Source organism: Pistacia vera, unplaced genomic scaffold (genome assembly GCF_008641045.1).
Source record: "Pistacia vera cultivar Batoury unplaced genomic scaffold, PisVer_v2 Contig432, whole genome shotgun sequence".
Taxonomy (NCBI): Eukaryota; Viridiplantae; Streptophyta; class Magnoliopsida; order Sapindales; family Anacardiaceae; genus Pistacia; species Pistacia vera.
In genome coordinates this window covers 18,891-31,234 of record NW_022196260.1, presented here as the reverse complement: position 1 = coordinate 31,234, position 12,344 = coordinate 18,891, and the positions used below count along the sequence as shown (strand labels likewise).

The window sequence follows — 12,344 nt, the reverse complement described above, 5'->3', positions numbered from 1 at the left end:
ACCCGTAAGAATGTATATGAATGAGGGTTGTACTAAGAAGAACTCCTACATGCACGCCACCTTAATTTAGTGGCCTAAGAAGAAAGAAAGAATTTGTACGGTCCGCAAGAGTGCATGTAGATGTGGACTGTACTCACTCACACGGCCAAGGTTCCAAATCCATGGATCAACCGAGTCTGATCGGCAAAGAATAAGAATAAGAATAAGAAAAGAAAGAATAAGAGAGAACAAACATAAGAAAGAATGAGAAAGCTTGAACAAGCAAAGAAAAGAAAAGAAGAGAAAAACAAGAAAGAAAAGAGAAGCTTAAGCAAGCAAGACAAGAAAGAAAAGAAAATGCATTTTTATGCATTACTGCATATGCATCTCATTCATGCATATTACCATGAATTTCATCATCGTTAGAAAGAGTAGAAAGAATAGAAAGAAAGGACAGAGAGAAGGAAAGAGCAACGAGAATAAGAAAAAAAGAAAGAACAGTAAGAATTAGAAACAGAGAAAGAACTAAGAATGAAAGAAAGAAGAAGAGAATTAAGTAAGGAAAAAATCAAAGAAGGAGAAGAGTTAAGGGATTTACTTACTCAGCATTTTTATGCTCACCCTGTTGTTTTTCCATGTTTTTGCAGGAAATAGGTGAGCAGCGGTCGGAAGAGAGTTGTCAAGCGGAGAGAATTGGCATTACTGTCCACCGTTGCTAAGTTTTTGTACTTGTTATTTTACTATATGTAAAGAATTATATTTTATAAGTAAAGAAAAATTTGGGCCCAACTATTTTTATATGCTAAGTATGTATGTTTTTATTGCATATTTTCTACAGTATACTAGTAGAAAGAAGTCATTACACAAGCCTTAAGACTAACCAACCAAATCATACCACATAGCATGAGAGTCAAACTAAATGAAACTAATTATTTGAAATCACCCTTACACCTAAGCAACATTTAACGTCTTCTAAACATTACATGTCATCACAATTATAATCATATCATTGACATTAATCCGAAAAATTGAAACAATTAATCCTTAAAACATTCAAAAGCTAAAAGAAAAAACACTTAACTCAAATTCATAACAATAAAATAATACCAAAGAAAGATGAAGAATTAGAATGAAAAATAAAAGAAAAATAATACACATAAAGTAAAAAAAAAAAAAATGCAAACACACTAATGCAACACATAAGTACCAAAATTAATATTACAATGCCTCATCCACCCCCAACCTAAATTGGGCAATGTCAACATTGCACTATTAATTGGCATTACAAAAAACATAAAGAAGACGAAAACTAACACAACTCCATGGGTTGACTCCCATGTAGCACTTTGTTTAACATCGTTAGCCTGTTGTTGTTCTTTGCTTAACTGTCCATGTCCATTAGTTCGTGGAGAGGTACTTCATCCAATTGTTCCATGAATGGCTCGTAGTATGGCTTTAGACGATGACCATTGACCTTAAAGTCCTTCCCAGTCTTCATGTTCTTAATTTCCACTGCACCATTGGGAAAAACATTAGTAATTACAAAAGGACCAACCCAATGGGACCGTAACTTATAGATAAAAAGTTTAAGATGTGAATGGAATAGAAGAACTTTTTGTCTAGCTTCAAAATGCTACCGCTTGATCATTCTATCATGGAAGGCCTTTATTTTATCCTTGTAAATTCGTGAACTTTCATAAGCTTCATTCTGTATCTCCTCAAGTTCATTCAATTGCAATTTTCGTTGTTCTCTTGCTGCGTTTGGTTTCATGTTGCATTGCTTAATTGCCCAATAGGCTCTATGCTCTAATTCAATGAGAAGGTGACATGGTTTACCATACATCAGTCGGAATGGGGACATTCCAATTGGTGTCTTATGTGCTATCCTATATGCCCATAATGCGTCGTCAAGTCGCAAGCTCCAATCTTTCCTATTTGGATTCCCGATCTTCTCTAAGATGGACTTGATTTCCCTATTAGAGACTTCGGCTTGTCCACTCATTTGTGGGTAGTATGGTTTAGAAATTTTGTGGGTGATGCTGTATTTCTTCAAGGTAGCCCAAAACGTATGGTTGCAAAAATGAGTGCCTCCGTCACTAATTATGGCTCTGGGTGTTCCAAACCTTGCAAAAATGTTAGATTTTACAAAATCTACAACAACTTTAGAATCATTAGTCTGGGTGGCCTTTACTTCTACCTATTTAGACACATAGTCAACAACAAGTAAGATATAAAAGTAACCATAAGAAGATAGAAAGGGTCCCGTGAAATCAATACCCCATACATCAAAAATCTCAACAAATAAAATTGGATTTTCGGGCATTTGATTTCTTGGGCCTAAATTACCTGAGCCTTGACATTTATCAAATGTTTTGCAAAAATAATACGAGTCCTTAAAGAGTGTAGCGGAAGTGCCCTCCGTATGCATAGGAATGACAAAAAGTTAAAATTGAATTAAACTTGCTTTTGGAAACGTACCTTCTTATGATTTGGTTGGGGCAATATTTCCAAAGATATGGATCATCCCACATGTATCGCTTGGCGATCTTCTTCAATTTGTTCTTGCTAGCACGCGACATGTTGGGTGGGGTTCTCTTGGTCACTATGTAATTTACTATATCTGCATACCACAGTCCCAAGGATGTCATCGTAAGTAATTGTTGATCCAAAAAATCACCTTTCAATGGAAGAGCATCTTCTTGGTTTATCAACCAACTTAAATGGTCTGCTACAACATTCTCACTCCTTCTTTTGTCTTTGATTATTAGGTTGAACTCTTGTAGCAATAGAATCCACCTTATAAGCCTTAGTTTAGCCTCTTTCTTCATAAGTAAATACCTAAAAGCTGCATGATCAGAAAATATGGTAACTTTAGTGCCAATTAAATAGGATGAAACTTTTCTAATGCAAAAATAATCGCCAAAAGTTCTTTCCTGGTTATGGAGTAGTTAAGTTGAGCGTCATTCAATGTTCTTGAAGCATAATAAATGGCGTATGCAACTTTCCAACTCATTGTCCTAACATGGCTCCAATGGCATAATCGCTTGCGTCGCACATCAACTCGAATGGAAGACTCCAATCAGGTGGCTAAATAATTAGGGTTGCGGTTAGGAGTTCTTTTAATTTCTCAAACACCTTTATACACTCTTCATTGAATTCAAACGCTATCTCTTTTTGTAACAAACAACATAGGGGCCTTGCGATCTTAGAGAAATCTTTGATAAATCTCTTATAAAATCTTGCATGTCAGAGAAAAGAACATACCTCTCTCACACAAGTGGGAGGTGGTAAGGAACATCCAAGATCTGTTTTAGCTTTATCAACTTCAATCCCTCTAAATGAGATAATATGCCCTAAAACTATCCCTTGATTTACCCTAAAATGACATTTTCCCCAATTTAACACGAAATTAGTTTTTATGCATCTTTTAAGAATTAATGTCAAATTACTCAAACAATTATCAAATGAGTTCCCATAGACACTAAAATCATCCATAAATAACTCTGTAATGTTCTCTATGTAATCGGAGGAAATATTTACCATGCATCTTTGAAAGGTGGCGGGGGCATTACGAAGGCCAAATGGCATGCGTCAATAAGCAAAAGTGCCATAGGGGCATGTGAATGTTGTTTTTTCTTGATCTTCTGGTGCAATCACAATTTGATTATAACCTGAAAATCCATCAAGAAAACAATAGTGAGAATGGCCTGCTAAACGTTCAAGCATTTGATTGATAAATGGAAGAGGAAAATGATCTTTACGCACTATGGCATTGAGCTTGCGGTAGTCAATGCATACTTGGCATCTCGTTTGAATGTGAGAGAACTAAGTCATTATCTTCATTCTTTACCACAGTGATTCCAGATTTCTTAGGAACTACTTGGACCAGACTAACCCATTTACTATCTGAAATTGGGTAGATCATGCCAACATCCAATAATTTAATTACTTCTTTCTTTGCTACTTCCATCATCGGTGGGTTCAACCGTCTTTGTGCTTCTCTTGTAAGCTTAGATCCTTCCTCTAATAATATGCAATACATGCACATGGAAGGACTTATTCCTTTAATATCAACAATCGTCCAACCAATTGCCGTTTTGTACTCTCTCAACACACGAAGAAGCTGTTCTTCTTGCACCCTCGAAAGGTTGGCCACCACCATTATGGGTAATGTGTCTCCTTTTCTCAAGTATAAATACTTGAGATGACTTGGTAAAGGCTTGAGTTCCAAGGTAGGGGCCTGCACAATGGAATGTAAAAGTTTCTCATTAGATATGGGAAGAGAAATATAAGAGATTTCATACCTTGGAATTTTCTTTGGAAGCTCATCCAACATTGCTATGATTTCGTTTAGCTCTTCTCCTAATTCTACATCTTTGTCAAAACCTTGAAGTCCTTCGGTTGACAACCCCTTACTTATCGCCACTTCTAATTTATCTTCACCCTTAAGCTCGAACATTTGCTACACAAAAATGTCAAGAATATCAATGGAAAAACAAGCATTATAATCACTAGGATAGCTCATTGCTTCAAAGATGTTAAATCGAATAATTTCCCCATCAAACTTCATTGTCAATATCCCACTATGTATGTCAATTTTTGTATGGGTTCTCTTCATGAATGGTCTCCCCAAAAGTAATGGCGTGGTTTTTATGGTTGTTTCATCTTTTATGTCAAGCACGTAGAAATCCACTAGAAAAATAAGCTCATTTACCTTCACCAAAACATCTTTCAAAACTCCCTTCGGATAGGCCTTAGATCGATCGGTGAGTTGAATAACTATGCCAGTCTTTTTAAGAGCACCAAGATTTAAATCAAGATAAATTGAGTAAGGCATGACATTAATAAAAGAAGCACCTAAGTCTACCATTGCCTTTTCAAACCCTGTGTTGCCTACAGTGCATGGTATGGTGAAACTAACCGGATCTTTGCACTTTGGTGGAAGGTTCCTTTGCAAAACTGCTGAGATGTTTTCTCCCACGCTCACCAACTCGTTTCTGTTGAGTTTTCACTTGCTGGTGCACAACTCTTTAAGAAATCTCGCATAACACGACACTTGCTTTATTGCATCCAACAAAGGAATGTTGACGTGTACTTTTCTAAAAGTTTCCATAATTTCTTGCTTATGTTCCTCCTTCTTTGATGTGGCAAACCTATTAGGAAAAGGCAAAGGAGATTCATAAGTATTAATAAGAACTTTAGATTGTACCTTAGGTGGATGTTTTGTATTGGTAGAGTCGGTTGGTGAGTTTTCTGCGCTTTTGGACTGCTTTGTTCCACCTTGAATCAACTCATCTCCAACTTCTTTCTCATCATTTGGCTTCTTATGAGTCCCCTCAAGTTGTCTTCCACTTCTCAAAGTAATGGCAATAACATTCTCCTTAGGGTTATACAAAGGTTTGGAAGAAAGCTTTCTGGACCCCTGTGCCTCTAATCTTCCAACGGTAGTAGCCAATTGACTAACTTGGCTTTTCAAATTCTTGATTGACATTTTTGTATCTTGGATTGCCACTTTTGCTTCTTGTTGAAACTTGAGATTCTCTTGCTGAAATTGAAGAGTGCTAGTTGCTAATGAGTTTACTAAGTCCTCCAAAGACTTACCTTGAGGTTGGGAGACATTTGGGGGTCTTGCTTGGTATAGTTATGGAGCTCGTGGGTAAGTGAAACTGGGTGGTTTGTTAGGGATAGCAGCTTGTTGATTTCCTCCATAGCTAAGATTAGGATGATCCTTCCATCCCGGGTTATAGTTATTGGAAAATGGATCATATCTTTGGCTTTATTGTCCTTGGTATCCTCCCACGACATTTGCTTATTCTGATTTTGGCTGTTGAAGGGTAGGACACATATCGGTAGGATGTCCCACATTGGAGCAAATTCCACATGTCCTCACTTGTCCCATTGCAATTTGTTGCATAAGTGCAGTCAAATTACTCATTTGTTGCTCAAGAGTGTTGAATACCCCCACTTCATTTACCTTTCTTGGTGGTGGATCGGATCGAGTACCAAATTGTTTAGCGTTTGCCACCATGGTTGCAATTAAATTCCTTACTTCAGTAGGAGTTTTATCCTACACTTGCTGCATCTATCATACTCCTCTCCATTGGCATCAATCCCTCACAAAAATATTGGAAAAGTAATTGCTCACTTATTTGATGGTGCGGACAACTAGCACACAATTTCTTGAACCTTTCCCAATATTCATATAAGTTTTCCCTATTGTATTGCCGAATCCCACAAATTTCCTTCCTCATGAGTGTGGCTTGAGATGCTGGAAAATACTTCTCCAAGAAAAGTCACTTCATCTCATTCCAAGTAGTTATGGTACAAGATGGTAAGTAATAAAGCCATTCCTTAGCACTATCCGCTAAAGAAAATGGAAACGCCCTTGGCTTCACTTGTTCCTCCATTGTTCCATTTGGTTCATACCACATGGAACTCCTTAAGGTGCTTGTTTAGATCTTCTCCTGCTAAACCTTTAAAAGTTGGTAGGAGATGAATCATCCCAGACTTTAGTTCAAATGATCCAGTCATATCATTGTACCAAATGCACAAGGGTTCTTGGTGAAGGGCTAGTGCAGCCATCTCTTTGAGAGTTAGATTAGCCATCTCCTCTTGATGAAAAAATCTGAAGACTTTGAAAGGTCTGAAGAATCACTTGTAGGCAAAAGATCGATATGGATTTCTTGATTGAGAGTTGACCTACGAAAAGGTTGTCTCGAATATGTAATAGGTGGAATTAGATCATAATGCAGATTTGATCTCAAATAGTATCATGACCTCATTCACCAAAAACACCTACAACTCAAAAAACAAAGAACAAATTAAAATTGAAAAACAAAAGGTAAATAAATAACTAAGTTAATGCAAAACCCTGGCGACACAGCACCAAAAATTGACGAGTGCAAATGCAACACCTAATTTTACCTCACTAAATTCTAATGCAAAGTCGTGTAGTAGCAAAGAGCAAGTAAGGGTCTTTAGCACAGAGGATTTGTGAACTTAACTAATTATCTACTTCTAACAAGGGTTTGTCACAAATTGAAATAAATCAAAACGAAAACCAAGAAACTAAATTCAACAACTTAAATCAAGCAAATACTCACGAAAGAGAAATATATGAGAGAAATAAAATTGAAGGTTTATTCGCCACCACTAGACATGAATTGCATAAAATAAAAACACTCTTCAACTTTCTACTCTTTTGATCACATCAGCTCAAAAAATACCAAACGTTGATAACTTCCATCTCTCCTTACTGAGTTGTTGGGCTAGACAGGTAGTAACCCAATTCCCTATTTATTAAATAACCTAGGATATGATCTCTAAATTCAAGTAATAAAAGCATTATGAAGCGAGAGACCTACTGAATCAAGGCTAAACTCATGTGGCTGGTTTATTTATCTTGAGTGATTACCCCCAATGCATGCAGCATACACTTTACCACTAGATATTTAGGTTAATAAAGAGATTCCATACTAAACAACCTAAATTGGTAATAAAAGACTAACCCTAACTATTTAATTGGCCACTTAAACAATTAAGAAAATATATATAAACCCTATTCTTAGAGAATAAATCACATAATCAAGAGGGATCAAAAGATAAAAAGATACAGATTTTATTAATCACAAGACATATCTAGGGTTTTGAAATCACCCTCAATCACAAAAGAATTAGTCACCCATGAATAAAAATAAAAACATCACTGCATACATGATATCAAATAATACAAAGGGAAAAGAAAAACTTAGGAAAGCTTGAGTAGATTAATGGAGTCGATGATGATCTTCTCTAAGCCTCTTTCAATCTCTCTTACTCTTTACATTATTGAATATTTTTTGGTTCTCTATCCTCTCTCCTCTCTAAAAAATACCTAAAGACATCCTTTTATAGTTCTATGGTTGTGGGAAAAATAATGGGAAAGTCCTATACAAAATAGGAGAACAAAATTCAGATAAAGTTTTACAAGACTCCTTGTTTATCTAAAATTCCCATTCTATGTTGCAGCACCAATTTTTTATGCCTTGGCACCAAACTCGTTCATCATGCCTACCTCGGCATGAAATTTGCATGCCTTGGCACACTTTTTTCAGAAATCCTCCCTTCAAACCCAAGAGCAGATGCCATGGCGCCAGAAATTTTCTACTGTGGTGCTGAATTATCTTCATCTTTGAGTTAAAAAACGTCAGAATCTAAAGAATTCATGAACATAAAAGTTGTATCCCTGTGAGTTATCTTTCCAATGGTTCAAGAATGAGCCCAATACAATATCTACATCTCAAGTTATCATTAAAAGACCGAAGCATACTCAAAATTGGAGCATTTTCCAGATTTTGCATGTGATGGTAAATCCACCTTAACTTCCTCGTCTCAACTCCGATTTCAAACCGTTTGTTTCTAGTCATCAAAAATTCTCTCACTAACATCATCTCCCATCCAAATATTATTTTGAAACAATTATTCCTTGTAAACACAACAAAAAGACCTATGATCCTGAAAAGTGCATTTATGAAACAATTAAGTTAATTTATGCAAATTAACCCTACTTTCCCACAAACAATACCTATAAACCACTAAGTATGAGTGAATTTTCAAGCACTTATCATTGTTGCATAGCGGGCTATTGTGTTGCGGACTATTTGCATTACGAGCTGCTATGCCACAAGCTGCAGAGTTTTGAGTCACCTTGTAATATTTTGGGTTGGTTATTACGAATTGTGTGGCCACGAGATGTGTCAGGTTTTGTAATTCGCACGCTATCTTTGCAAGCTCATGGGGAAATGTCTTTATTTTACCCTTTGCGAGCTCATGGATGCGAGCTCTGATTTCCAACAAATTGCTTATTTGAGTCATTGTCATTGTCCCTTGAGATGGTTATGTTCCTTGGAGTTTCAACTGTTGGTCTTCTTTCTTTTTGTCTTATTCGTGGAAACGTCTTTGATTACCAACTGAACACATATCTGTATTATATATAGTGTGGTTGGTGTAATGAGTGTGTGCAGACTTGAAACGACATTTTCTTTTTGAGCATTTAATGTTTATCAGGCGGTTATCCATTCTCCCAAGTTTTTTGGTAGTTACCTACCCCCACTTCACCGATTGTAGCCATGTATGCCTTGATCTTGGCCACGTGGGCTGAGTGGACAATTAGGGACATGTCTCTAGGCAAGTATTTAAGAGGGAAGTGAAGTGGTTTTATCCATTTTTATTTCCTTTCAAATTTCGCCTTCTTCCTCTCCCTTACTTGGCGAAAACCCTAACACCACCTTTATTCAAAGAGAAATCCCCCTTTTCCTAGAAGTCTCTCATTTCTGCCGCACTGTTGTGACAAAGGTTTGTTTTTTCTTTATGTATACCTTTTGGCTCTGATGGACATTTTGTTTTGAGCTTGTGTTTATTATGTGCGTGTGAGGATGTTTGACTTGGCTGGAGGTTCATTGGGTGCTTGCTGTTTGTGTGTTGGAGACAAAAGTTTGTTTTATCTTTGTGGGGTGCTTAGTTTGTAGAGAAGAAACTTTTTTATATGATTTTTGTGTTTACTACCAGATGAGTGATAACAATTTGGATGATGTTCGCCATTACCATGAGAAGGACGATGGTGAACCCTCATCGTCGTCTTCGTCTTCATCTGCGCTTTCAAAGCGGGTACAAGGACCTTCGGAGGGGGACGAGGTATCTCCTATTCATGCAACTCCTTCCCTATCCATTGGGTAGCCCCCAAGTTGTACTCCCATATAGCAAAGAAAGAGAAGTGACAAGGGGAGAATGGAGACTAGTACCTTTAGGGCCAATGTAAGGCACTTGCAAAGTGCTACTGCCTTTGTTGAGTCTACTTTCGTTGAAGGTGAGAGTAGTTGATGAGAATGAAAAATGTCATATTTACCCCCCTTAATGTTTAGTCTTTTATAAGTATTTTTTGCCTAATTGTACTCATTATTACTCTATTTTGATTTAGGATGCAAATGGAGGTGTTAATTGCAAAACGGAACTAATTAGGTGAATTCAGATAGTTTCGACATTGCTTCGTAATCTGGGCATAACTCTCTCATCCGAGCTCCGATTGAGATGATTCAAAATGTTGTGGAACCAAAAGAAAGATATCTACAAATTTTATGTTTTGGGTTTGGAGAGATACTCGCTATATCAAGGTTGTAAGCGGGCTTGAAGTTGATGCACTTGCACTGCCGACGTCCTGGAGCATTCTGCCTTGTCATGCAAGTCAATTGGGCAGTTTATTATTGGAAGATTTGAAGACATGTGGCATGCAAGTTACAGCTCAGAATCACCACTTTCCTATTTTGTATTAGGACTTTATTTTATTACTCAGATTAGGATAAAGGTTATTTTAGGATTTTAGGATATTTTTAAGAGATTTAGTGGGATTAAAATTCGAATTGGATTTTAAAGAGAGACAGATAAGATTAGGCTTTTTTTAAAAAAAAAAAAAAGACACACACCACGCCTCTCTCTTCTCTACTCTATAACTTTTCCTTTGAATTTTCATGATGGCCATGAGAGGCTAATTTTTATAACTTGGTCGAAGGAAACAGAGGCCTTGGAATCAATAAACTGTGAGATCTAATTCGTTTTATTTTAGTGTTCAATTTATGTTTGAGTATTGGATGTTCTTCTGTGCCTAATTTTATGATTGTTTTGTTTAATTACTAGGAGGCCTACTAGTTTATTAATTGTTGCAATCTACTGCTAAGTTAGACATCAAATCCGTAATTGTTTGATTCCTCTAACTTGTGAAGCAATTAGGGTTAATAATTTGCTGCGTCGGGAATTAGTAATTCTTAAGAAGAACACTTGACTAAATTAAATATAGCCGCTTGAGTTTGTGTTGTTTAGCTTCATCGATCTCTCTAGGTCTTAAGGCTGCCACTAGATTAAATCTTTAGTGCTTGTCAAGGGTTGTTTAGTAGTAAGATTAATTAGGTCGCTTGTTTCCTAATTAATTACAATTAAGGAGAGATAGGAAAATAGTTCCAACGGTGAATATTCAGGGTATGAATTGATTTATTTTTGCATCGATGATCAGTTATAAGATTCTGATGGTGGATGTTGACTTAGACCAAGTTACTTTATTTTGATTGTTTCGATAATTTAGTTTAAATTGCTTTTCCTGAGATTGTTTTCTGTTTTACTCAAAACCCCTCAGCCTTGTTTACATAATCGAAAATTTGGCTAGACACTCTTCATGGGATCGACCCTTGCTTACCCTATATGCAGTTCAATAGTTAGGTTAGGAAGGTTATTAATCTTTGTTGCCTACGACAGCAAACCAATAGTCAAAGGCAAAGTGGTGCCAATTCTTCCACTGATGGAAGGGATACGCAACCATCTTGTCACCCTCTTGTCCTAGGTTCTTTTACACCTACAACGCTTTTTGAGGTGGAATTTGAGTGAATAAGAAACCAATATGGGATCTCAATCCCAATTATTCGTGTAGTGGACTGCCCCAATTACAACCCTCTTCCTAGCTTTGCTGTGACCATCGAGGTGCTTTTGAAATGCGATGTGGGCATACCTCTCCATCCGTTCATTCGAGCGATACTAAATTATTTCATAATTGCTCCTTTATAATTGAGCCCCAATTCATGCCGCTGCATAATCGTATGTACATTGCTTACTAAGAGCATGATTTTGGCAAGCTCACAATAGAGAAGGTCACCCATGTATATACTTTGAAACCCAACACGGGAAAGTGTACAAATTACCTTGCCAAGTGTGTGATGAAGGGTCTTAGTGGAGTGATTGGCACTCCCAGTAATACTGGAGAATGGGAGTCCAAATATTTTTTCTTCAAATATGATGGTGTTAGAAATTTTAGAGGAGGATTTAGGTTCCTAGGACCTCCCCCTCTTTTTCTTTCTCTGACTTCTCATTTTTATGGAGACTAATAGATGATGTTTCTTTTCTTGTGTAGCCAATCATGTAGCAGTTTTTTGCAGCTTACTGATCACTCCAAAGGTTAGAAGATTTTGCAAGCTTTCCTTTGGGATCCCCGATGTGACGAACCTTCTCATTACTAAGAAGTTAGAAAAGTATGGGTTTTTAAGTGCCCAGGCAACCATAGACCCATTGGCAACTCCAGCTCATAAGAGTAAGGACCTTCATTTGCTTTTACACTCTTTATTGTATGGTGACTCATTATGTCTAATTTTGCCTTGGTTGTGTAGAAACTTCCCAGAAAGTGCTTATGAGGGGAGTTGCTCAAGAGATTAGGCCTGCTAGGAAAATAACCCTTCACATCCTGCAGTCAAAGAAATGAATTGAGGAGACACTTTCGACTTCTCCAATGAAAAAGAAACAGGTGTCTAGTCACCGAAGGCCGAAATGCAAAGAAAGGCTAAATAGTGTAG

General features: G+C 37.0%; 1 non-coding gene across 1 annotated transcript; it reads left to right on the top strand.

Moving 5' to 3' along the window:
• The first annotated feature begins 6,126 nt into the window (after positions 1-6,126).
• Positions 6,127-6,234, top strand: LOC116143822. Its single transcript, XR_004130171.1, has one exon. It is a non-coding gene; the product is annotated as a small nucleolar RNA R71 (small nucleolar RNA).
• The last annotated feature ends 6,110 nt before the right edge of the window (positions 6,235-12,344 follow it).